We start from the raw sequence: 27,625 nt of genomic DNA on the forward strand, positions 1-27,625 counted from the left end.
ATGATTCTTGGCTCAAAGTTGGATATCTCTCGTCCTCGGTTGGTCAAGATCAACAATATTTGTCTCCCCATAGTTAAAGAGAACAAGGTTCTAGGAGTGGTAATTAATTCCATTCTCATTTTTTTTTCCTCACTTAACAAACTTATCATCTAAAATATGTATATTTACTGGTGCAATTGTTAGGGTTTCCCGTGTTGAATGGGGTCTCTCTAGAAAAACTTTAAGAATCCATTACAGTGCAGTTTTCCTCCCTCTGGTCACATATGCTGCCGGCGTATGGTTTCACAGGGCATGGCTCAATCACTTCAAAGCAAAACTCGCCTCCTTGCAGAGAACCATCTATAAGGCATGCAGGACAGTCTTGACGCAAGCTCTGCAGGTACTGGCCAGAACATTACCTTTAGACTTGCAGGTTACTTATAGAGGATTTTTATACAGACTGAAAATCCAGATTGATACCAAATTTCTGGGAATAACCAGCAACCTTCATGATGATACTAAATGAGAAAGAAGGAGACTGTGGAACAAGATAGTTAATACAGCTCCCGTTGGTGAGATAATGAGAAAATTTATACCACGTTTCATTTCTCCTCGATAAACGTGTTCTATTGTGGTTCTGCAAGGATATATTCACGTCTTACCTGTTGATAGGACATGGATCGATGAATCAAAGTCTTTTTAGTTCAATTTATCACAAACAGACCTCTGTTTGTGTGGATCACCAGAAAGTTGGGATCACATCTTGTGTAACTGCTCCCTGTATGATAATCTCTGACTCCCTCTTCATGCACTAAATAATTTTCAACCAGGACAGGAGTCGTCTCTGCTTCTAAACTCAGATTCATATCTGATTCTTCAGGCTTTCGCTCGAGGCATATTTGTTCGAAGGTGTTCAGTGTCGACAGATCTCAACAGGATACAGCACAATGGCCCTGCTGATGCATAGCTGGTTAGATCTCTTTTAATAATGAATATATAAACTCAAATCCTCAAAAAGTGTAATTTTTCCTCTGGATTAGGCCCACAGACAAAATTAAGTGCTTTTCTTTCTTTCTTTCTTTTTTTTTTTAGCAGCACCATTACTTTCTTTCTTTTATATATTTATTTATTATTGTTATTTTTTTAAGCAGCACCACTACTTTTTTTATATATTTTTTTTATTATTTTATTTATTTTTTTTAGCAGCACCACTACCTTCTTTCTTTTTATTTTACTTATTTATTTTTATTTATTTATTTATTATTATTTTTTTTTAATTTTTATATCTTATTTTTATTATACATATTTAATTTTGTTGTCTTCTACTTCATTTATTATTTCATTTTTATTCATTTCTTTTCCATATCCAGTACCATGGGTGGTTGTTTTTTTTCCCCCTCTGGAATGGGACCCCAGAGGATCCTGGCCCACCTTCCTGTGGTGTGGATGAGTACCCAGAATCATCTGTCCAAGTGACTGATGCTTCTGGGTAGCCAAGCTGCCAGAACAGACACATAATACACACAAAACTATGTCATTCGCATTCTGACCCTTTTATAGTGTGGTACTATTTTTCACAGAGATATGAGGCAGAGCTGAACCAACGTTCTAGGAGCTGCCCTTTACATATACACTCACGTTCACATTGCCACTTCATAGGAATCCCCTGTGAATGCAAGGATGCTCTCATAATCATGGCTAAAGGTTTGCTCACCTCTTTTGCTTCCTCCTTTAATATAAATGGATAGATCCCATCCAATCCAGGTGTAATTCTTACATTTAGCTTCAACAATTTCTCTTACACTTTCCTCTCAACTATCACAAAATCATTTGGCTCCCAATTATAATTTCACATGCGACCATATCCACATACAAATAAGGGCAAAATGTGTAAAAAAAAAAAAAAAAATGTCCATCACTAAAACTTGAAGATCCCAGGTCAAACCCAGACAGGTGTCAACTCTACTTATGATTCTAATAACAATGATTTAGTAACAATTTAATAATTAAAATCTCAACTTAACAGATTATAGGGGGTTAGGGGTTAGACCCAGTGGTGGGATTCAGCCGGTTCACACCGGTTCGGCAGAACCGATACCTAATTTTTCGTTGAGTTCGGCGAACCGGTTGTTAAAATAGCACTTGTGATCAGGGTTCTCTCTAAGGTGGGCGCCTGGGCAGCCACCCAATGTGGAAATCACAAATTTACATTCCTTACTCTTTTTTAACGTTCATCTGCGCAATAGCGTATTCCAAGTGCCCGTAGTAATGTTCATTCCATCCATAGGTGAAAAAAATTAGACAGAACTATGCTTGTAATATTTATTTATTCATTTCATAAAACTCATTATACCTTTGATGAAATACTACATTTTTATTCCCTCGCATTTGTTACTTAAGTAAACAAACATATAACGTAGAAAGAAAAAGTGCCAAACAACCAGGGGGGTGACACACTGTCATTTGTTTCAGCTTTGTGTTACGCCCTAAATTCACATGAGATATTATAAGTGCGTGTGTTCCCCAATCAATAAAAACAATAGGAAGCTAGGACACAATGAACCAAGAGAAATATAGACTTCAAGGGTTATCTTATCGCCCATTTCGGAAGCCGTGGAAGAATGTTCTTCCATGTTGGAATCCTTAACCAGTGTGCACGTGGTAATTAAGACGTTTTTATCACAACTTCCCGTGACAAACAGGTTTGTCATACACATTATTCTATCGTATTTAATCTGCATAGCCTATGCCATTTATTAATTCAGCAAGAGATTTTCTTTTAGTATCGATAAAATGAAGAAAATGTATGTTCTGACTGATGTTTATCAATGGTATAAGCACAGTGCTTTGTTTATAAAAGTTTATGATATGACCACACGTGGACAGAACCAGTAAAAATATTCAAATATATAGGCACATATCCGCTCCTGCTCTATAATGTATTAAAATAAAACATTTTTAAAATTTTTTGCAGTAAAAATATTCAAATATATAGGCACATATCCGCTCCTGCTCTATAATGTATTAAAATAAAACATTTTTAAAATTTTTTGCAGTAAAAATATTCAAATATATAGGCACATATCCGCTCCTGCTCTATAATGTATTAAAATAAAACATTTTTAAAATTTTTTGCAGTAGCCCTTAAAAGGATGAAAAGGCAACAGAGTTTGACATTTTTTTCAATATCAGAATTTGCTGTATCAGAATTGGCCTTGGATGGTACAAAACAGTCACAAGCACAACCACTCCAACTTGAAGAAAGCAGCATGTCAATTATTGAAATAAAAAACGATAAATCCAAAATTGAAAATAATCTTCCTGAATGCTGGACAGTGCAACAATATAACAATTTAAAAAAAAAATATGACGGACTGGTAATTTTTAACAAAAAGTTAGGTTGTGGGTATTGTGCAAAATATGACTTTATAAAAGAGAAAAGTGTTCAAGTATCAAAAGAATGGAAATGTTTTCAGATTGAGGCATCAGGGAAAAATAAAGAGGTACAACAAGCTTCTCTAAGGAACAAAATGAAAGAACATTTTTCATCAAAAGCTCATAACATTTGTAAAGAGAACTTAAAACAATGGCAGGATTCAGTAACAAAAGTAATAGATACAATGAATGAAAAATATTTAAGTGCTACTTGTAGAGTATTTAATACAGTTTACAGCCTGGCAAAAAGATGTAAACCGTTTTCAGACATAGAAGTGCAAATTAAAAATGGATTAGATATGGGAATAGGATTACAGTCTCGAAAAACTGCTGTGAAAGTAGTTGATTTCATTGCAAAGGAAATTAAAAAAGAAATATTTAATAAAATTATTGAAAATAAACTAAAAATATATTTGATTATTGACGAAGATTCAATGATATCCTGCAAACCAGGTATTATACTTTTCTTAAAAGTTGAGGATTCGGTTACATCACCAACAGTTTTCGTTGAACTAGTTGAATTGAAAAAACAAGATGCAGAGACATGTGTTCTTCAGTTATGGAAAGTTTAAATAATGTTGGGCTTACTAAGAATTACCTAGAAAAAAATTTAATAGAATTTCGCTGCGATGGTGCCAGCGTTATGCCTGGGAGAAAATCTGGAGTTGAGCACTAAAATATCTGAACAACTTGGAATTGAAATTATAAAGATTGGTAGAGTTTTGGGACCAAGATGGGCTGACTGTAGTTTAAGGTCAACCCTAGCTGTGTGGTGTAGTGCTGGATAAGTGCTACACCACTATTTTTATTCAAATAAAAAAGTACTTAGGTATGGCTCCCAGTCTTGAAATATATTTTATAACTGATCTGGCAATGATGATTGATATTTTAAACGAAATTTCTCTTCTTTCAAATGCACTGCAAGCAAGAGATATAGACATAATAAAGGCTGAAAAACTCATGATAAGATCTATTAAAGCATTTCAAATGCTTGGAAAGGAAAACGTCCATACGAAAAAAAAGCTGATGAATTAATTACTGCAGAAAGCTTCAAAAATATAAAATTTGTATAAAATCATCGATTTGTTGGGCTTCCTCGGGAAAGACTTTTAGAAAACATTGTAAATTTGAAAAAAAGACTAATGGATTGTGAACATTTAAAAGCAAGTTGTAGTCAATTTCAAGATAGGAATAAATTACAATTTCGCAATTTTTTGGAGCCAGATTACTGGAATATTGAAGAAGTACTAGGTCCATGGAAAGCAGCTGAAGAACAATTGCTCGTATTTAATGACATTTTTAATTACCAAATTGATATTAATGATTATTGACATTTCGTGGAAAACGTTTCAAAAAAAATTCCTAGAATTATGCAATTCCTGAAAGTGTTCAAAGAGCTAAAAATATTGTCAGAACAATTGCTGTAAGTTCAGCAGAAGCGGAAAGGGGTTTTTCAAAGATGAACATAATATGTTCAGAGAAGAGAAGTCGCCTAACTGTTTCTAATAAATCAAACACAATGACTATTAGTGTAATCGGCCTACCTCTAAAGGGATGGGATCCTACTCCTACAGTGAAAAGATGGTTAAGGATAAATCACTCAGCCGATGATGCTCGGATAAAAGCGAAGAAAATTGCAAGTGAGGACGCCAATCAAGAAACAATATGGAAATATCTTAAATAACAGTTTTATTGTTTTTTGTCAGGTATTATTTAATATTTTTTCATTAATATTTTAAAACTCTTTCTTATAACATAATCTAGTTTTGTGGACGTTTTTTTATTGTTCTTATTTAAGTATTAACTGCATGAAATAATAAACTACCTTTCGGTATATAGTTTTTTTTATACTTATAACGGTCATTAGGGCAGCGAACCGGTTGTTAAATTATTTGAATCCCACCACTGGTTAGACCTATCTGATAAATCTGATTGTTAAACTTGAAAGAAATACACTGGTTGCCAAATTTACTAGAATATAAAAAGTACTGTACTATGAAATAAAAAAAATTTAAAAATTAGATGTAACTGTATTTTACTGAAATTATTGTACAGTGTAAAGAGCTTTAAATTTTTCTGTTTTATTTGCGGCAATGGAAACTATAACTGAATCTTATACAGGTTGTTAAGGGTCTCAAATGCTCAGCTGACTCCCTAATGATTTTGACATACTCAGAAGGATGACAGCAGGTGACGCTGAAGAAAAACATGGCTTTCTGGTACTCTGCTTTATTCTGAATATATCTTAACTAATGGGCAAATACAATCAGACACAAAGTTACATCACTGCACATAAACAAAAAAGACTGGCTCAGTGAATGTTGTCCATTAAATTGAGTTTCATCAAAGCAAGGGTTTAATGTAATAACAATTTAATAATTAATAATAAGAAGAATAATAATTTAAAGAGATATTAAAAAACATGTAACTATGTGGGAGATGACCCTCATCCACCTGGTCACATATTGTGGATAACACTCATCATCTGGTGCACTATCACAAATTTCATTACTGGAAGCTTTACTAACCTGGAGATTAAACATGCTGACACCCATGTTTAGTCTCCAGAGTGAAGCTCCCGAAATCTCCACTGATTCCACCATGGCGTTGAGTGATGTCTTTCCAGGTTATGATGAGCATCATGGCAAGCTCCAGTATCAATTGCATTTCAAGGTTACAGCTCTAAAACAGTTTTCACAGACTGGCCACTAGATAGTCCACTGAACCAAACCTATTGATAACTCTCTAGGAGGCATCCAGATCAGCCAATATATAACCTTGCTGCCTCTAATCTGCCAGCTAGTGCCTGTAGGGAATAGGAGTAATGTATATGCGAGGAAATGTTTGGGCCAAGTTAACATGTCCAAATAACATGCCCCCCCCCCCTATTTTTTCTACTGAATGCATCATGGTCAAACTAACTGAGCTCATCTCAAAAATATCTAAACCACACATAAACCTACTCAGTCATTTCACAAATATAGTCTTAGTTACAATTTCAATTATGTCCATTTCCACCTACGTTCTGCCAATCCCCCAGGTGCCTCAACCACTACACATCTTATCCCAAATTATCTGACGTACGACTCCTTTCACTTCAAAGGTGGCACTTGTACCTATGTCCATTCAAATATTCCCTCATAAAAATCTAGTAATATGGAATCTTCTCTTTTTGAACTTCTCTGGTGTAAAATCTCTCTACCCCATTCTGTCAAATCCACTTGTTGCCACTATCATTCTCTCAACTCCACTAATCATTCTGAAATATTTGACTTCTTTTCTTAGAAATTTAACTTTCTCCAATCTAACTTTCCTAACAGTGAGGTAATTTTTCTTGGTGATTTCAATGTTTGCAACTCCAATTGGCTTTAGCTTCCTAGTTTCACAGACCCAACTGGTCAAGATGCCAAGGCTTTTGCAATTACCAATGACTTAACTGAGCTTGTTCATTTACCTAACAGAATACCAGACTATCCTAACCACACACTCTTGATCTTTTTCTCATAAATGATCCTCCAAAGTACATGATCAGTGTTAGTTGCCATCTAGGTACCTCAGATCACATCTTTATGAAGGTCTCTTCTCCAATGGAACCTCCCACGTATGGCCATACTCAGCTTGTGTTGTTTGGCATAACAAGAATGCAAAATAGAATAGAATAGAATAGAACAGAACAGAACAGAAATAGAAAATAATATCTGTGCAGATTTTATTTGTACCAAAATTTATACCAAAGGTAGTACCAATTTGAATATTACTCACCAATGGTGACCAACGTACATTGGAAAACAGGCCTTGCGCTTCGGGTTGCATATCATACAAGTTTATAGCGATGACCGACTCACTGACTAAATTAAATTTAGTAAAATAAATAATATATACATAAAATACTAAAACAGAGATAAAATTATAAAATATGAAGAGGCTGATCAGCTGATGAAGAGGCACTTTGTCTCGAAAGCTTCTGTGAATTTTAACACTTTTATCATATTGCATTTTAACGCTTTTATCTTATTGCATTTTACTGCTTTTATTTTATGATTTTATCTCTGTTTTAGTATTTTATACATATATTATTTATTTTAGCCAGTAGTCGGTTGTCGCTAGCAACTTGTGGAATGGTGAGCAACACTCAAATCAGTACCACTTTCTTGGCATGATAAAGATCGGATATTGCAATCTTGCATGAACTTTTTCACCTAAAGATAATAATAATAATAATACTAATCATCAGACATAACAACAACAACCCTGTGTAATTGGTAGCAATACCCATCATGAGGTGGAACTCCCAATCAGGGAGAAATAATATAAGAGCAGCAATAATAATAAAACAGTTAGTGATTGCAACAAATTAAAATTAGCATATTAGAAATTGTATTAAATCATTACATAATGTTGTATTAACCTTACGTATAGCGTTGCAAGTGCATAGCCACATTGGAAAACAGAAGTTTCTGTTCCTTGAAGGATAAATACCTCTGACAATGGGCAGAAAAATCTCCTTTAAAATTTTTATGTAGTAATCACCATTAACAGAACCATTTAAAAAATGCATTTTGTCCACTCCATTTCTTGTTATCTCTCCCAAACTATCTGACCCAATGGAAACTTTATGTTGATTGAATAAAGTCAGGATGATAAGTTTTGTAAGAATTACACCAAAGGTAACATTTACCATCTGATCCATAGAGATCAAATTTGGAATCATTAGAGAATGTTACAGATTTCCATCACTTAATTGTCCAATCGGCATGTTCTTTAACCCAGGTTAGTCATTTTTTATCTCATTGATTATGTCAATAAGGTCAATACACTTTCAGACTGCTAATCACAAGTCTTTGTCAGACCATTCCATCACTTGCATTTGGTTGCCTCTCGAACATGTTGCTATAGAAAAAATCATATAATAAACCCACAAAAGTCTTGCTAGTGTGCGAGTGACCAAACCACAAGATCCACTCTATATCTGGGAAGTTAAAATCCCCCATTATAAGACAATCTGATTTACTGGCCCACTCTATTTCCCTGTACAGTTGTTCACTGTACTCACCAGAGGCCTATAACTAAATATATATATACAGGGTGTTTCAAAAGTGATGGTCAATAATTTAAAGGTGAACTGTACAGACTACAATATGCAAAAATAGCCTAGTAAACATGGGTCCTTAAGTGAATTGTTTTCGAGATATTGCACATATCTAGTTCGGATTCACCACTGACAAGGTGGATGTACAGAGTTGGGATCTACCACTGACTTGTTTGTTTAGGTTAGGTTATGTTCATTCTCTCCATTTTCCCTCTCTCAACCTAGTACTTGTCAACATATAAGTCAACATGGATAGTCAACAGGGAAAGAGGTTACAGCAACGAAGAGTATGCGGGCATACTCTTCATGTATGGTAAAGCCAACAACTGCACTCGAGGCTGCACGTTTGTACCAAGAAGCATCTCCCCACCTAAGGCAGCCCAACGGGTGCACATTCATCAGGCTACATCAGCGCCTTAGAGAACATGGGTGCTTCACACATGGAGTACGAGCAAGTAGGCCCAGAAGCATAACACCTGATGTTGAGGAAAGAGTGTTAGAAAGAACATCCTGTAACATGTAACATCTGTAAAATCCTGTGGTGTTGAAAACCAAAAATTAAAAATGTATTATCTTAGGTTTAATAAAACCACCCTTAGCAAAAGATTCACAGCTGTTTGCTAAATTACTGCTCCCATAGTCAGTGGCGGATCTTAACATAAAATGTGCATTGTCTCGAAAATGGTTCATTTGCGGCCTGATGTTCACTGGAACTTTCATGCTTATTTTAGTTTGTACTTTTCAACTGTAAATTATTGACCCTGTATATATACACTGGTGTTCAAAGAAACTGCATCACCTAGGAATTTCACATTTCTAATACTTTTTCATGATGGTATGTTACATTAATGACTAGCATCACAAACAGAAATATAAACAAAAGATATTTATTAATAGTTAAGGCAAAAAAGCTAAGTAATATTTGAGAGGTGATCTCAAAATATTCCAAAATGAGCATTTGCAACCTTTATACAACAGTTTTGGTACACACAACAATTAGGGCTGAAATGTTATCAGAAGTCCTCAATTTGCTTCAGTTTATCATTTTAAATGGAAAACAAAATGAAAAGTTGACCAGGTGCAAACTAATATTTAGTTGAACTGCCTCTGGCCCTGATGACAGCAGCATACCATCAAGGCAGTGACAAGATCAATTTCTGAAGATAATCAACTGATAGTTTGTGGTTCCAAACACGAATTATGGCTTCCTGAAGTTCACGAAGGGTCTTTGGTTTCTTATGACAAATGCAGATTCCACATGATGCCAACAGTTCTCTATAGGATTCAGGTCCAGGCTGTTACCTGGCCAGCTAAGAGTTGTAATGGACCATTCTTCCAAACATTTTTTCACCTGTAACAAATGTAAACATATTACTGTCGAACCTCTAATGCAGAAATGAAGCTAAAGTAACTACAGAAGTGCCTACTTACACTTTTTGCCCGATGACAAGGAGCAGAGCCATCCTGAAAGGTGCAGTTACTTGGCAGTTCGAAATGGTTTCTAATGGTTGGCAGAAATTTGCCTTCCAATATAGCCAGGTATCCATTGGCATTTACAGAACCTTTTATAAACTGCAGGTGACCTACTCCGCGATACGAATTGCACCCCCATATCATTTGGCTGGTAGCAAATTTCACTGTAGACACCATACAGTCTGGATGGTATCTATGGCGAATCGTTTGTCTCCCATTAGAGCCACAAAGGTTGAATTTCTTCTCATCTGAGAAAATAACTGACTTCCACTGCTTGGGGGTCCATCTGACATGCTCCTTACACCAAATTAATTGGGTTTTTTCATTTTTTGTGTGAGGAGGAGCTTCTTCTTAGGACGACGGGCTACAAGTCCATTTTTGAAGAGGCATCTTCTGACTGTTACTGCACTTGCTACCATTCCTGTATGTTCTTCCATTCTCTTTCAGCTCAGACATAGAAGCTTTACGGTTTTTAAGGCATAAGTATTTCAAAATGCGGTCCTGTTTTGGCGTAGAAACTCCTTTGCGTCCGGTTGCTTTTTTCCTATCAACAGAACCAGTATTCTTGAGTTTGGAAAGAAATCTATTCACTGTTGACTGATTACAAGGCATTCTATAAGCAATATGACGGGAAGAACATCCTTCCTCGTGTAAAGCAACAATAGCACTCTTTCTTCGTGGCATCAACTGCATGTAACTCGCCATCCTGACACAAGCAAGGAATGACTGCAACTCTTGCAGAGCGTGTTTATATAGCTGGAAGTAACAGCTGATGCAATATTATGTTATCACCTACACGTCATGTCAATCTTATTTGATGCAATCTGTAAAAAATATTGCCGCATACTTACATTATTCAGACGACAATTACAATTTTAAGGGGTGATGCACTTCCTTTGAACACCAGTGTATACATAATATATAATACATACATAAGCATTTCTGGAGAAACGTCTATTGATTCAGACAAAATTGAATAGCTCTGCACAAACATCATTACGAGAAGAGTTACAGGAACCACCCTTTCGAGAATTCTCAGAAAAGTTCTTTTTTTCAGCTAATTACTCATTAGAATCCCAAAAGTGTTCCTAAAGTGTCCCAAGTATGAGATAATGTAATATATGGAGTTTAAAAGTGTCATAGTGGGCTATCTTGAACAAGAATAGCAACTGTTCAACATACAATAAAAATACTGCAGTGGGACACGTGCCTGCAATTCTTTTGGACAAAAGTAAATCAAATTCTGAATCAGATAGTTCTAACAATTTCTCAATTTATTCATCAGACAAACCTTTTTGAGATGTTGATGCCATTAATAAACACAAATTCAGGCAGTGAGTAAATACACAATGAACACTAAAATAAAGAAGAAAAACTATAGCCACTAGCTGTTAACAATTGAAATTAAACATTCATTTAATTCATCAAAGTGTTTATATGAAGTATAAATGGAAGGCAATTCAATAATTACACCTGAAGAGAGTAGGAAATTAAGCTATAAAATTTGCAAAACAGAAAGATGCATATGATGGGAAGGAAGAGAAAATTTACGACGGTGCATGAGAGGAGACACTGGACCACAACGGGTTAATCACACACTGCTCCAATTTGTACAGCAATCCTTTGTATGCTTTTCAGTATCAGAAGCTTTTCTGATATCAAGTACAGCCACTCCCCGGCTTACGTAATACTCTAGTTACAGAAATTTGACTTTACGTAAGTTTTTACCAGCCGCCAGTGAAACATAAAAAAAAAATCATGGAAACGTATTTTGCAACCCGTAGGAATAAATGGAGGTATCATGAAAATATCATAATGTGAACCCAATAACACATTTTTTTTTTTTTTTTGGTAATTCGTTCCAAGCCCTTGGAAGTTGAAATTTTTGCTATATAACTAAAGCGACCAGATCCTTAGCATTCCAACGTGTGTGGGGGGGGGGGTCCCCCAAATCTCCCTCATTGGATGGCAAACATAATGCAAATGATTTGCATTATGTTTGCCTTAAGTATGGAGGATACATTTCCGTTCCGGGACATTTTTCCAGGACAGTTTTCAATGCGGGGAAAATGACGGAAATCCAGGACTATCCCCCATAATCCAGGACATCTGCTCACTTTATATATAACTAAGCTGTTTATCTCTCTAAAAGGGCATTTTATAATATTAAATGGAGTGCTACCCTTTCGTTGTTACCATATGTTCCATTATAAGAATCAATTTTGAACCGCTTTGTGATATTTTTCCTAAAAAACATTTCTGGAGGTCACTACTATAAAACAATAAAACAATTTGCACTTTCTGGTTTATTGGGCTTTTCTGTTAGCACAATATATACGGGTGGTAAACTCAGTCTTATTGCATTTGAGTTAATACCGATAACTGGAATTCTGTGGGTTTTTACGTTACAGTATTATGGTGAAATGAGTTCCCCTTCACTGAAATCTTCAATCATATAAAAAACATAAATAAATCTTCTCTTCATTCCTATTTACTTATTACAATGGTGAAGGGAAAGGAACCAGTGGAAAGTGCAAATGCTGGCAGTGCTAAGAAACGAAACAAAATTGATTTAGAAATGAACATGATTAGTTAAAAAATATGAAGCTGGGAAAATTTTGTCATCTATTGCATGGAATTAGGTCTCACTGCTTCAACAGTGAATACTATTTCAAGGGACAGTGCACGTATAAAAGAACATGTTAAAGGATCAGTGCATTTAAAATCAACAGTGATCACAAAACAACGTTCAAGTGCTATATCGAAGATGGAAAAGTTATTAATAATATGGATGGAAAATCAGATTCAGAAGCAAGTGCCCCTGAGGCCAATGGCCATTCAAGCAAAAGCAAGAAGTATTTATGAAGATATTAAGGATAAGTATGACAAATTCCAAGCCAAGTTCGTGGCATGCAACAGGTGGTTTAATAGGTTCAAGCATCATGCAGGTTTCCAAAACATTAAAGTATGTGGTGAAGTTGCCAGTGCCGATTCTGCAGCTGCAGAGAAATTTTGTGAAAAAACCCCTTCTAAATTTCCACAGCCCTCAACTTCTGCAGCAGCATTGTTATCTGCTGGAGAGTTAATTCTGGTAACGATGCTCGAAAGGTAAAACTTGCTGACGTTATGCCTGTCTCCTCTATTTTTGTAATTTTATAATTTTGAAATTTTGTAATTTTTCCTGCATATGAGATAAAAAAATTTAATAAATAATACTATTTACAAAAAAGAAATGTTCGCCGAACATTTCTTTTTTGCTTCTATCAAATTCAATCAAATTTGCGAGGGCTGCATAAGCATTTAGGGAAATTTCAACTTATGTAAAATTTTAACTTACATAGGGTTTCGTGGAACGCAACCCTTACGTAAGTTGGGGAGTGGCTGTATATGATATCAAAATTTTTTTGCATCCAGTTCCTTTGTCAATGCATATAGTATCCAATCAAATTGGTCAGACAAGATCTCTCCTTAACAAAACCATGCTGTGACTGAGATTATGCTAAGAGGTCTGTAATTACTCATGTCACCCTTTGATAGTCAGGCATGAGAATGCAGTAACGCACATGAATTTTAGTGGACCATGGTTCAAGCCTGTGCTAAACACCGTTAATGTATGCATTCATGGTCAAAATAATTAGTTATAAACTCTTCTGATCTAGTAGTTGTGCTGGAGTATAAACAAAAATATTATAAAATATCGGTGTAAATACAGTCAGTTCTGCTATAACATGCATTTTAGCAATGCAAATTTGCTCTAACACAATTGATATATTATGGAACAATGCAAGTATAATGCGATTTTCATGTTGGCTCATGCAAGATTTCGTCTGCGAGTAACACTAGGTGAACGCAAAACCCAGCACCAAGCTGAACGTAGCGACAGGCGCAGCAATATATACAAGTTTACGAAGCTTATAAAATGTTAAATGTCAAATGTGTGAGACCTATATTTCCCATTTATTGTAGTTGTATTGGTCGGAGACACACTGTTGTCATTTGCTGTATTCACAAGATAACAGGTGATATTGTAGGCTGGCTCATGTTTTCAGGAGCTCACATTTTAATGTTCTAACAGAAATTTTGTGAGGCATGATAGCATGAGCAGAGGAGCACCTTTCTGGAGGTCACTAGCATAAAACAATAAAAACAATTTGCAGTTACCAGTTTATTGGACTTTTCTGTTAGTGCAATCTATTATAAACGGGTAGTAAACTTGATCTTATTACATTTGCAATGATACCGATAGCTGGAATTCTGTCGGTTTTTACGTTTCTAGGTGAAACGTTTCCCCTTCCATGAAATCTCCAATCGTATAAAAAACATAAATTTTCAGAATCTTCTCTGAAATTCCTATTTTTTTTTAAGCTTCACAAACTTGTTACTCCATATCTCACTTGTGCATGCCATGTTCGTCATTGCTGATTGCTTATCTTTTTTTTTTTTTTTACCGTTTTAAATTTTACAATCAAAAAAAAAATAAATAAATAAAAGTCAGTGAACAGAAATAACAATCAAGAAAACTTAATATCTTGTCAAGGTAAAGTGCTATATTTACTGTAATATTTATTTATTTATTCGAGATTTAAGATGTTTAAACCTGTGTTGAAATTTTATTGGGTTTTTAACTTTTTTTTAGTGTTTTACTTAATAGACTGGCCTTTTTTTTTTTTTTTGAGTGCTCTACCCCTATCCCTATTTTTCCCATAAGCCCTGTTGTTCTTAATGCGCGAAATACCATAACATGGAGATTTTTAGGAACATATGTACCATATTATAGCAGAACTGACTGTACAACATAGTTAGCTCATAAAAATAACTACAACTGTAGTGTAATACACTACGATTTATTACAGTTTTATTCTGTACACCTATTGGCATCTCTTATATTGTGGAATTAACTTCCCAACTGGGTTGGCATGATTGCAACACCAGGGTACCTGAAACTAAAGATAGTCCTATAAGCCTTGAAATGGTGGCATCTGCATCTGGGTAGTGGTGCCCACTGAGAATAAGTAACAACAGTCTTCTCTAATGGTGAAGTGTTACTTATTCGATGCAGTGCTTGATTTGATTTTTGATTTGGTAGTTATTGGCGCATCGGCTTCTGTGGCCATATTGCACCTCCCAAGGTTTTTGCAGTACTTTGATCCAAGCCCGAGGCGGGAATCGAACCCGCGACCTTTGGGTTGCCAGGCAGGTACTTTACCCACTCGGCTAGCCCGGTCGGCCACGATGCAGTGCAATACATGGTAACTCATTGTGGAGGTAGCCACAATATGAGATACAATTAAATTGATACCTTTACACTACGATTGTAGTTTATTTTTATGAGCTAACTATGGTGTATTTACACTGACATTTTATAGTTAATTCACTCACATGATTTGTTAAACTTAGAGTAGTTTGCTCTTGCATATGGATATTGAATGGCCAAGAGAGAGTCTTAAGGATGTTATAAAGGTTTTTTTTTTTTTCATTGTGGCTCAGAAACAAATGTCAAAGTCAGATGGTCTTACAGGGATCTATAGTTTTAGACAAAATGGAACTCTAATAACATGAGGAGAAAAAGGCCATTTTGGGTATCAAGCTGTTAATTCCTGTAAATCGTAACCTGAAGTTGTTTTTTGGGACAGATATGCAGAGAATTAATTCTCACTGGGATTGACAGAATCTTTGAGTCATCAGTTAGCACACTAATCACTATGACAGTTAGTTTTGTTTTAAAGTCAATGCTGTAGCTTATGCTTTCTTTCTGCCAATTTTCTTCCTCTGAACTTTTTCAGAATTTTTAATACTTTAATAAAGGAAACTGGATACAACAGAAAGCAGAAGTTCTTGTTGTTGTTGTTAGATTTATTGGTGCATCAGCAACTTAAGCTATAACGCACTAGTTACTGTCTAATATCTTCTTCCTTTATCTTACAAGTAATATGGTTTAGATAATGTGATATTTATTTATCAATTTTAGAAAGAGAAAAATATCATCCATGTCTTCGCGATCTCCTAGAACACACTGTAATGACAGCTCGCTGCATTTATGAAAATGAGAGGAGAAAGCAGTTTTCATTCTTTTAGATATTGCAAGCATTCTATGATTATGTTTTACTGTTAATGATGTCCATCAGAACCTCAAAAGTCATCATTCATAATGCATGATGGAAGAGATGGGGAAGGGTTGACCGGAACTTAGCTCTGGAGACTACTATAAAACAATAAAGTTATCTACCACCTAGTATTGCCTGGTAACACAGAGGGGGTGGCATTCCTCCATGTGGTGTGGGAACCACACCTTGACCCCTGCTTACGTTGGTTCACACTCACAGTGTGCTTGTGCATGGGAGTTATAACAAGGAAGAATAAATAAGAAGAAGAAGAAATAAGAAAGAAGAAGAATAAATAAATAATAAAATAAAATAAAACAAACCACCTACATGCCTCCCTTCCCAAATAAGTACATATCCAATTAAAGTTTGAATCTCCCCAGTCAACTTCAATTACAGAAATCTCTCCAAACTATGAGCTTCAATTACTGGAATCACCCCAAGCTGTCAGCTTCAATTACTGAAATGGAGGAAACTTATTCCAGTAATCAGCAACTCACTGCCTAAAAGAAAATTTCTTCCCTCCTAATTTGAATTCATAGCCACCAGTTCTGGAATCATTTATAACTGTGAAAGTTTCACCGTCATTCATTTTACTTTCTCCCTTCAGAGCATTGTACACCTCAAACCAGTGTCCTCTAAGCTGCGCTGCCTGGTTACCAAACTCTTCAGCCCACATATTCGAACTCTTTTCTCATATGACATTGATTGAGTTCGGCTCAGTGTACCTATTAACAATTACAGAGGTATATAGCGATTAGATAGACACTCGCTCAGTGAACACAAATCTCAGGGAGTACTTCAAACATTTGACTTTCTATTTTTACAGATTAATTGACAAATTCACAAATTAAACTGAGAGTTTAAAACAGCAGCCATTGTTAACTTGTACTCAACATCCTACTAATACTAAAATGCTGTCTGTCTGTCTACATATTTTGACAAAACAAAAAATGCGAAAACATACAGAAATAAGCAAAAAGAAGACAAGTTTGCATGCAGCAATTCAAACTGGTCGCAGCACTTATCACAATTTTGTAACTACTATTAGTTTTTTTTTTCTTTTTTTTTTTAATTTAAATACTCTTCAAAAACAGCAAAGCCTTACACAGAAGGAACTGTACAGAGTATCATGATCAACCTGATTAATGGCATTGACATAATATAAATATTTATGCAAATCCTAACTTGATACTCTGACATGTTGGACACACAACTTGTGTAATCGAAAACTGCAAATATTAAATTAGCAAGTCTCAATTACACAAGTTGTCTCTCCAACATGTTCTAGTTAAAGTATGTGCTCAGAAGTTGAACTATTATTACACATTCAAAAGAATGAAAACCCAGAATAACTCACGGCAAAAAAATCATATTCCCTCCAACCGAGACCAACCAAGAGCAGCCAGAACTGAAGATGTGAGAGCTTTAAAAAATTTTATAAACATCACAACAGGAATTGAATTCACACCTCTACAAACAAAATAGTACACAGAAAAGTATTGTGCCAATTATGCTGGCATGGAACTCTGCATATACATATATCACATATGGTGCAAGAAATAAGGTCTTGAGTATAATAAAGTTAGCTATGGAAATTTGCCCCCCTCCCATCTGCAAACAAAAGCATACCAACTGCTGTGAGCCACATGCTTTGCTGCTATAGTGAGGTATAATTATAATTATAAAATTAAATTGCAACTACAGCACTACACCTCAACACAGTAATACTGTGCTATTCCTGATTACAATAACAGTAATATCACACCATTTTCAGTATATACAATACTTTATCTGTATTATGATAAATTTAAAAAATTACCGTATTTACCCATGTATAAGACGCACCTTAATTTTGGGGCCCGAAATTTGAAAAAAAATGTATTACATAAAGTTATTGAACTCAAGTTTTATTCATAATAAAATTCATACAACTCCTCATAACTTGAAATCAGCACTGTACAAAAATCATTTCTGGGCAGAACGTGGCAAAACGTAACCTAATATACCGGTAACAAGTGCGAAACAATGAGCGCAAAGACAACAAGCATGAAAAAGCGGGAAATGCAAGTAAAAAAATCTACAACCACTGTATAAGACACACCCAGTTTTTTGACCCCAAATTTTTTGAAAAAAGGTGCATCTTATACATGGGGAAATACGGTACATGTTACAACTATAAAATTATGAAGGTAGGCAGGGTTGTTAATAACAGTAATAATAATAGTACAGTACTGCAACAGGATCTGGAAAAGTTGAGCAGATGGGCTGAGAGGTGGCAACTGAAGTTTTAACATTGACAAATTGTTATTTGTTGTTGTTATTTGATTTTTAGGAGCATTAGCAACTAAGGCCATATTGCTCCGGGATATGCGGTGGTCATTCCCTGACCTTTCCGCATCCTCCGTATTTGGTGGTGACGAGCTCGAACCCCGGTCTGATCAAGAAGCATGTGCTATGCACTGCTGCTCCTTCCCACCTGGCTACGGAGGCGCCTAACATTGACAAATGTAAAGTACTGCATATGGGTAGCAGTAATCCCAGAGTAATGTACCAACTGGGGGGGGGGGGGAATACTACACTCAGGGTAGTAGAGAATGAAAAGACCTCGGGATAACTGTGCAGTCAGATATGAAGTTTTCTGAGCAGTGCAGACAGGCTGCAAGAGTAGTTCATGGTGTCTTATCAATGACATACAGGAATTTTGCTAGCAGGAATAAGGAAGTGATTATCCACTTGTATAAGGCAATGGTCAGGCCACACGTTGAGTACTCCATAAAGGTCTGCAGGCCTCATTTTAAGAAGGATGTAGAGCTGCTGGAATGGGTACAGAGAAGGGCAATGAGTTTGGTGAGTGAAATAAAGTGTTGCTGTTAACAAGAAATGATTAAGTTCTGAAAATTGCAGCATCTGGAGACTAGGCACCTGCAAGGTGATCTAATTGAGGTGTATAAGGCCTTGAACAAGATAAATGTTGGAAGTGATGACAGAATGGTAAGGTGAACATGATACAGATGTAAGAAAAGAAAGGAAAAAACTGACTTGAGGAAATAATATGGTCTTTCAGATAACAGAATAGGAGAAAAAGCAGTATGTACTGAAACTTAAGAACAAGTTTGAGCTTCTGAGAATGTTCAGGACCAAGATATCGATGAGGAATACTACAACTTTCTGAAAGTGATAAAGCCCAAGGAACCTATAGGTAAAAAGAAATACAAAGAAGAAAAAATTAGTCAAGAAACACTTGTCATAATGAACCAAAGTTGGCAAATTAGTTAGTTATTTGGTTTTTAGGAGCATTAGCAACTAAGGCCATATTGCTCCGGGATATGCGGTGGTCATTCCCTGACCTTTCCGCATCCTCCATATTTGGTAGTTGGCAAATGAAGAGCAAGATAAACACTGACAAGGATAAAATTCAGTATACTGAGTTATGCAAAGCCATTAGAAAGAGACACAAAGAGGACATAAGAAAATTTAACACAAGAAAAGTAGAACAAGCATTAAGGGAAAACAAAGGATTTAAATCAGCAGCCATGAGGAGTAATATAAATGATACTGAAACTGAAGAAAAACAATGGTGTACTTATAAATAGCAGAGAAGGCATAATTCAAATAGCAGTAGACTGCTATAGAGAAATTATACAAGGAGCAAGGGAATGATGCATTCAGTGGGAAAGATGGATCACAAATTAGTAAAACATACGACATACCCAACATCCTTCCTGATGAGGTAGAACATGTGTTGAAGAAAATGAAGAATCAGAAAGCCCCGGGGGAAGATGAAGTTACTGTAGAGTTGTTAAAATTGGGAGCAAGAGACATGGCACAAAAACTGACAAGACTCTTCACAAAATGTATTAGATAAAGGCGTGACACCTAAGGAGTGGAATTATGCAATCATAGTTTTGTTGTATAAGAAAGGAGATAAATCAGAAATTGGAAATTATAAACCAATTAGCTTGTTATCCTACATCTACAAGTTGTTCACAAGAGCCATTACTAACAGATTAGGAAAAAAAATACTTGATGAGAATCAACCGAAAGAGCGCGCTGGCTTTAGGACAGAAATCTCAACTATGGGTCACTTTCACATAATTTCACAGCAAATGGAGAAAGCAAATTAATAGAAAACACCATTATGCCTGGCATTTGTGGATTATGAAAAGGAATTTGACTCCATACAGCATAAGCCAATGTTTCAGACATTGAAAAGACAAGGTGTGGATACCCCATATATTATGATTTTGAAGAAAATACATGAGAACACTACCTCCTTTATTAGAGTAGACAGTAGCAAGTTTAAAACTGAGAAAGGAGTTCGACAAGGAGACAATATCTCAAGTTGTTTACTGCTGAGGAAGCTTTCAGAAGATTAGACTGTTCGCAAAAAGGATTCAATGAGAATGAAGAGTACCCAAACCATCTACAAATTGCAGATGACATTGTGATCATAAGCCATGATCCCAAAGAATTAGAGGAAAATCTTAATCAGTTATGCAGAGTTAGTAAGGATTTCGGACTAAAAATGAATATGGCTAAAACAAAAGTAATGATGAACAAGAATGCCACAGAAAGAATATAATCTCTGATAAATGGCTGGAAGTCAAGAGAAGAATAAATTTTGGAAGGATAGCATTCAGGAAATATAGTCATATACTGAGGAGCAATATCTCAATTTGTCTGAAACGTAAAATAATACTACCATGACTTATGGAAGTGAAACTTGGGCACTCACCAAAAGAATGGAAGAGAAGCTGAGAACTACACAGCGAAGAATGGAACGAATTTTATTGGGAATCAGACTGTTAGATAAGAAGAGAAACACATGGATTAGGCAGCAAACTCAAGTAAAGGGCATTCTTATCAAAACTAAAGAACTAAAATGGTCTTGTGCAGGACACCTAGCTCGAAGACATGATGACAGATGGACTAAGAAAATAACAGAATGGTAAAGTTTAAAGTGTGTTTAGGGTCAAGTGGCACCAGGGGTTTCCCCCATCTCCGTGTAGTTTACATTGTGGGTGAACCAGTTGACTGGAAAAGCCAGAGATTTAAGTGTATGAACTTTGTATATGCGTGATGCCTTGTACCGTTGTTCTTCTGGTCATTTAGCCTCCAGACCCCTACTGAGGCCCGACGTTGTCCCACCTTTGCCCCGTGAAGGCAGACCAGGTACTCACTAGTATATAGTTCACTCTGGCAGGTCCTGCCACCTAATTTCCTGAGATTTCAGTGGCAAAAAAAAAAAAAAAAACGCGTCGCGGGAAGCGCTAGGAGAAGTCCAAAATGTTGGGCAAAATTAATTTCGATTGGTGATTTTAGATTGTGTGGGGCATGTTCACGTTGCTGTCAGATAGAGTGGGATGAAGGCTGAAGACTGGGGGGGGGGGATAGACAGAAATATGGAGCCGAAAGGGAAGGCAACTCTAGTTTACAGTGGGGCATACATATGCCCCACCGGTGGGAAGAAATAGGGTGGCAGGGTGGGGGGCAGCAAACTGTCCCCTCCCCACCCTACCAGGAAGAGGTGAGATAGAGAGCCAGACAAGGGAGTCGGCTCAGGTTGCCATTTTTGTGGCCTGTGTGCATGGGTGGAAGCAAACCATACCGCAGGGTCAAGTCCACACCATCCAGAAAACTTGAGGCCCAGCAGAGGCGATCCAATGTTGGTTTAGCTGAATAGGTTGGGCAAAATGTCACAGTTGGGAGTCATTCATGGGACTGTTGTCCCATCCGGTTGTCAATGTTCTGGGAAGTGGAGTTTTGTCACTTCTCAGAAGAGTTCCAGTTTTGTCCTGCATGAAGGATCAAGCAATCAAACCTGACGTCTGGTTGGGGGTCTCTGAGAAGCTCTGTTTGACACGTCTATTCGAAGTTTGCATGCAGAGGAATGGTCAATCGTCTGGCATACAGGTTCTGGGCAAACTTGGTGAATGCTATATATGAGGCTTCATCTTCCAGTAAGTAGTGTTCCCGGTTTTTGGGATTAAGGCACACTTGGATGATTAATTCAACACGAAGATCTTCATAAAGTTCGCAGTCATACATCTGGTGTCCCCAGGTCTCCACAGAGCCACATGCACACATTGGGTTGTTTTCGAGTCCGAAAAGGTTTAATTTGTGGCGTATCGCTCCATGTCCTGTTAAGAGATACGTGCTGTACAATCCAGGGCAAAGCCATGCCGGATACTGTGGGTATATTTGTTGTAGATCGGGGAGGAACCTCTGCGTGACTTCCCCTTTTGTGGAGGTCGTCCAGTGCTGCTGCCATATTGATCGCAAATAGATCTGGAGTCTTTTCTTCTCCACTGTCCGATTTGCAGTTGGGTCTGTGGTGTGATCCAGGAAGGTAGTTGGATTTCCGTGTCTAAGCTGCTGTAACATGCCTAGGCGAATCACTTCAAGATCAAGGGGGAGGGTCCCACTGAGTACTTGCACTGCATGAGTAGATACGGTGCGGCACGCTCTGGTGAGGGTTAATAAAATCGGTCGGTGAATGATGTTGAGTAGCCGAAGATTTACCGCCGTAGAGGCCTTATGGTGCCAGACACCAGAAGCATATGCAATCGCAGGGATGATGGCTGCTTTGTAAAGTATTGCTAAGGTTCTTCTTTTCAGCCCCCAGTCGCGGCGGGTAATCCTGGCAAGCATGGCAGTGTAGTTTTTCATTTTCTTCTGGATGTATTTTAAGTGGGGTGTAAATGATAAATTTCGGTCCAGGATCACTCCTAGGTACTTGAGTTCTGTGGCCAACTTGATCGTTCTGTTGTAGATTTTTATCTGCGGTGGTCTGGTAGGAGTTAGATATCCCTTTAGTAGGATAGATTGGGTTTTGGTCGCAGAGATATTAAGGTGATGAGTTTCGGTCCACTCTCTTAGTGTAGAAAGTGTTGAGTTGGCAAGCATTTCCAGTTGTGCTCTTGAATCAGCAGAGAGGATTAGGGATAGGTCATCCGCGTATGTGAGCGCTTGCACGCCCCCCAGTTCCAGGGAGAGGAACTCATCCGGCACATAGTTCCATAGGAGGGGACCCAGTACAGAGCCCTGAGGGCAGACCCTGTGTACTTGGCGTTCAACCTTGCAGTAGGGAGCCTGCACTAGGACTCCTATTGTTCAGGTAGCTCTGAATGCATCCATATAGGTTTGTTGGCAGGTTGGCAGCTCTTAGTCTTGCGAGGATGCTCTGCCACCAGAGGGCGTCGAATGCCCTTACAAAGTCCACAGAGATGAGAAGAAGGTACTTTCGTTGGCAGTTTGAGGCGGCATTCATGATATATTCTAGTGCATCCAGAGTGGATTTCCCCATTTTGAATCCGAATTGTTTGTCTGTTGTTAAATTTGCTGCGATGTAATGTACTTCAAGCCTCTGTCTAAGAAGTTCCAGGACTTTGCTGAGTACAGACAGGAGGGCTATAGGTCGGTAGGACTCTGGTATATGTGGCTGCTTTGATGGGTTTTTTATGATTAATTTTATGCTGGCTACCTTCCAATCCGAGGGGACGAAGCCCTGACGAAGATAATGGTTATATAAGTCTAACAGCAAGTTTGGGACATACTCGGCTACCTTCCAATCCGAGGGGACGAAGCCCTGACGAAGATAATGGTTATATAAGTCTAACAGCAAGTTTGGGACATACTCGGCCACCTTTTTTACCAGTTCTGGTTCAAGCATGTCCAGTCCCGGGGTTCTTTTGTTTTTTATTTTTTGCATGGCAGTTTTTAAATCTTGCAGAGTGAATGGTGGTTCCACTCGGGTCGATTTGTAGGTTTTGTTGGCGTAGCACAGCTGATGCTGTTGAGGTGTGTTTTCCTCTTCGATGGGTTTGAAGGTGGCATTAAGAATGTTGTTGACGGTCTCGTGCCAGTTGTTGGTCATGGTGCCTTGTGGAGTGATGGTGGAGGGCATGACCTCTCCCCTTGGTAACTTCTTTGTGGTTATTCTATATATGATGCTCCATGGGTCTGTATTGCCGACTGTGGAAACCAGATGCTCCCAGGACAGTTTCTTCCGCTGCCTGATCATTGCAGTGTAGTTATTCCTGACCTCCCTGTATTGTTGTCTGAGGGGTTCAACTTCAGGAGGAGGCCAGGACCGTCTGGCTCTTTGGAAGGCACGTCTTTTCCTGTTCATCTCTCTCTCCTAAGTAGGTCAAGTTCCTGCGACCACCATGACACAGTGCCTGGCCGAGGAGCCCTTCTCCGGATCGACTGGTCCGCTGCTTGTAGGATGGCGTTAGTGATAGCACGCTGGTATTGATCGGGGATTTGGTTGTGGAGGTGATTGGAAGACAGGTTCTCTGTTTTCCTAATTATGGCTTCTTTAAAGTTGTTCCAGTTGGCCTTGTCAACAGCATATCTGTTGAGTTTGTAGTTGTTTGTTGGAGCCCGGTGAAGCGATCTGTGCATTGTGAAGGTGATAGCCCTGTGGTCTGAGGAAGTCCAGTCTTCCTGCACCGTCCAATCATTTAGGTGCCCAGCAAGGGATCTGGTAGCCATTGTTGCATCTATAGTTACCTCCCAGAGAGTGGAACTAAACGTGGGGAGATTGTTTGGTTGATTTAGGACAACGAAGCTGCTGTTAGCCAGGAATTCCTCCACATATTGGCCATTTCTGGTTCCTCGACGTTCAGGAGTCTCACTATGCCACAGTGGCGAACGACAGTTTAGGTCCGCAGATACAAGGATCCTGGAACCCTCAAGTTCTGTTTGTACTTGATTTAGGTATTGGATGGCTGGTTGGATGTCTGCTCCTGGGCGGCATTACAGAGAGATGATATATAGCTCTCCCAATGGAGTAACAATGTGAGCGCAGGCCGCCCACTCCGAGCACAAGTGTATTATTCTTGTCACAGTTATGTCGGGATTCCTGACAGCCACCGCAGCCCAGGGGGTGGCTCCCTCTCCCTGAACAATTTTGTAGCTGAGTGGGTAACCCCGGACAGCACCTGCGCAGGTGTAGGGTTCCTGTAGCAGGAGGATGTCGAGGTTTTCTTCCTCAGCCTTCTGTCTGATCTGTCCAGCTACAGCAATTGCTCGCTGTGAATTAAGTTGTAGGAATTTAATGCAACTAGTGTTATGTCTTTTAACAGAATGGTAATCAACAAGAGCTAGAAGAAGACCTGGAAGACAACAGCGAAGATGGACAGATGAAATTCATGTGTTCGCGGGCAGTAAATGGATGGCCATTGCACAAAACAGAAGGAACTGGAAAGTTGCTGGAGAGGCCTTCATCCTGCAATGGATTGCAAATGGCCGATGAAGGCCTTGAATGGTTTGAGCATGCTCAATAGTAATAAGATTCTTCCTCTTGCTCAGATTGCTCACCTGAGGTGACATAAATTCAAATTGAGGAAAGACAATTGTAGAATAGATGCGCAGAAATTTTCCTTTAGCCAGCAGGTGGTTAATAGTTGGAACAAACTTCCATCTATTGTAGTGGAGGTCAACAACTTAAATAAGTTCAAGGCAGAATTAGACAAAAATTTAGAGTGCATGGAGGGGTGAAATGAAAACGTTTTTTTTTTTTTTTTTTTTTTTTTTGGTTGATACTATATAATCTTGCTTGCTTTCTTGCAGTATATGCCTCTACTAATGCTAATGATGTTACATTATACTCATAAAATTATGTTGTCTTGCAGTTATAAAGTTACGTATTAAATTTAGAAAATAGCATTATATTAAATTTAGAAAAAAGCATTATATTAAATTTAGAAAAAAGCATTATATTAAATTTAGAAAAAAACTTATATGTTGATACTATATACATTCACACATGAGGAGTTATTCAAGAAGGGGAATGCGAGAAGTTTATCAAACTAACACGGAGCTATGTGATTTTGTAATAATTACGAGCAAAGTAGAGGAGAAACTGTTGAAGTTAAACATAATGAAGGCATCTAGGGTGGATTGTATCTATCCAGTTATATTTATGGAGGCAGCAAATGTTAGTATGCAAACCCTTAGTCAGTCATAATTATGAAAGCTTTCTTGAACCCAGGGGAGGCCCCCAGACTGGAGGTGTGCAAATGTGTCCCCAATTCACAAAGGGGGAAATGAGTAAGACCTGTTAGTCTAACTTTTGTTCCAGCGAAAATAATGGAGTCACTGGTTAAGGAAGCAATGCAGAATCATCTTTTTTCTTTTTTTTTTAGGAGCATTAGAAACTAAGGCTATATTGCTCCGGGAATATACAGTGGTCATTCCCTGACCTTCCAAATCCTCCGTATTTAGTGTTCACGGGCTCGAACCCCAGTCTAATCAAGAAGCGTGTGCTTTGCACTGCTGCTCCTGCCCACCTGGCTACAGAGGCACCCAGAATCACCCAGACAAGACTGCAGTTATAACTTGCACACAACATGGGTTTGTTAAGGGGAAGTATTATCTGACATTTTTGATTGGATACTATGATATGATCATAAAGCAACTGGATGCAAAGAATAATTTTGATATTATATATACTTGGAATTTAGGAAAGCTTTTGATACAGTAGCATGAATGACTATTGTACAAATCGGAGCAGTTTGGCATTAAGGGCAAATTGTTACAATGGATAAAAGGATGGTTGATTGGGAGAAGACAGAGAGCGATTATCAATGTACACTGCTCTTCATGGACTAATGTTATTAGTGGAGCCCCCCCTCAGAGTTCAGTGTTGGGCCCATTGTTGTTTTCGGTATTTAACAATGATACTGTGAAGGTATATCAGGATTACATTTGCAGATGATATGAAGGTTGGCAGGGTTGTTAATGACAGTAATGATTGTACGTTACTGCAACAGGATCTGGAAAACTTGAGCAGATGGGCTAAGAGGTGGCAACTGAAGTTTAACATTGACAAATGTAAAATACTGCATTTGGGTAGCAATAACCCCATAGTAACGTATCAACTAGGTGGTACTATGCTCAGGGTAGTGGAGAATGAAAAGGACCTGAAGGTAATTGCGCAGTCAGATATGAAGTTTTCTGAGCAGTGCAAAAAGGTGCAAGAGTAGCTCATGGTGTCTTGTCAATGCTATACTGGAATTTTGCTAGCAGGGATAAGGTTATTTGTTTTTTTTTTTTTTCAGGAGCATTAGCAACTAAGGCCATATTGCTCCAGGAATATGCGGTGGTCATTCCCTTGACCTTTCCACATCCTCCGTATTTGGTGGTGACGGGCTCGAACTCCGGTCTAATCAAGAAGCGTGTGCTACGCACTGCTGCTCCTTCCCACCTGGCTACGGAGGCGCCGCAGGGATAAGGGAGTGATTGTCTCCTTGTATAAGGCAATGGTCAGGCTACACCTTGGGTATTGTATACAAGTCTGGATGCCTCATTTTAGGAAAGATGTCAAGCTGATGGAATGAGTACAGAGAAGGGCAACAAGATTAGTGAATGGAACAAAGGGTTGCTCTTACGAAGAAAGACTTAAGTGTTGCAAATTACAGTGTCTGGAGACTAGGCACCGGCGAGGCAATCTGATAGAGGTGTATAAAGCCTTGAATGGTTCGAGCAAACTCAATAATAATGGGATTCTTCCTCTTGCTCAGATTACTCACCTGAGGGA

General features: G+C 37.9%; 1 protein-coding gene across 1 annotated transcript in view; it reads right to left on the reverse strand.

The window, feature by feature from the left end:
• shot (dystonin-like protein short stop) overlaps positions 1 to 27,625 on the reverse strand; it is a 1,739,701-nt gene that overhangs the window by 1,499,939 nt on the left and 212,137 nt on the right. The gene's annotated exons all lie outside the window — the stretch shown is intronic.

Source organism: Mastigoproctus giganteus, chromosome 9 (assembly GCF_048544385.1).
Source record: "Mastigoproctus giganteus isolate SK-2022 chromosome 9, ASM4854438v1, whole genome shotgun sequence".
NCBI lineage: Eukaryota > Metazoa > Arthropoda > Arachnida > Uropygi > Thelyphonidae > Mastigoproctus > Mastigoproctus giganteus.